This window comes from Balaenoptera acutorostrata, chromosome 4, assembly GCF_949987535.1.
Source record: "Balaenoptera acutorostrata chromosome 4, mBalAcu1.1, whole genome shotgun sequence".
In the NCBI taxonomy this organism is placed as follows: Eukaryota; Metazoa; Chordata; class Mammalia; order Artiodactyla; family Balaenopteridae; genus Balaenoptera; species Balaenoptera acutorostrata.
In genome coordinates this window covers 40,683,019-40,683,670 of record NC_080067.1, presented here as the reverse complement: position 1 = coordinate 40,683,670, position 652 = coordinate 40,683,019, and positions in this window count along the sequence as shown.

The window sequence follows — 652 nt, the reverse complement described above, 5'->3', positions numbered from 1 at the left end:
ATATTTGGAATAAATTCTCCAGATTTTTTTTTTTTTAATTTTTTTAAATTTATTTATGACTGTGTTGGGTCTTTGTTTCTACGCGAGGGCTTTCTCTAGGCGCGGCAAGTGGGGGCCCCTCTTCATCGCGCTGCGCGGGCCTCTCATTATCGTGGCTTCTCTTGTTGCGGAGCACAGGCTCCAGACGCGCAGACTCAGTAATTGTGGCTCACGGGCCTAGTTGCTCCGCGGCATGTGGGATCTTCCCAGACCAGGGCTCGAACCTGTGACCCCTGCATTGGCAGGCAGATTCTCAACCACTGCGCCACCAGGGAAGCCCTCTCCAGATTTTTATATAAAGGATTATTTAAATGCTCAAAATGATTGCTTAACAATTAATCTCTAAAAAAAAAAACATTAATGAAAGATTCTTATTTTCATTTTTATTACGTAATAACCAAGTTTACCTTCAAATCATTCATATCAAAATTATACTAGCCTGGCATTATATAATTAAAAACAAATACAGTAATTTCAAGAGATGTACCCTTTCCACCAAATCTTTTGTCTGTTTTTATGAAGTCAGCCTGAATTATTGGTTGTACTATTAGTAACCTGGGCAAAATGGAGAATAGGTGGAGGCACAACACTTCTCCTTCAAGAGGAAATGATG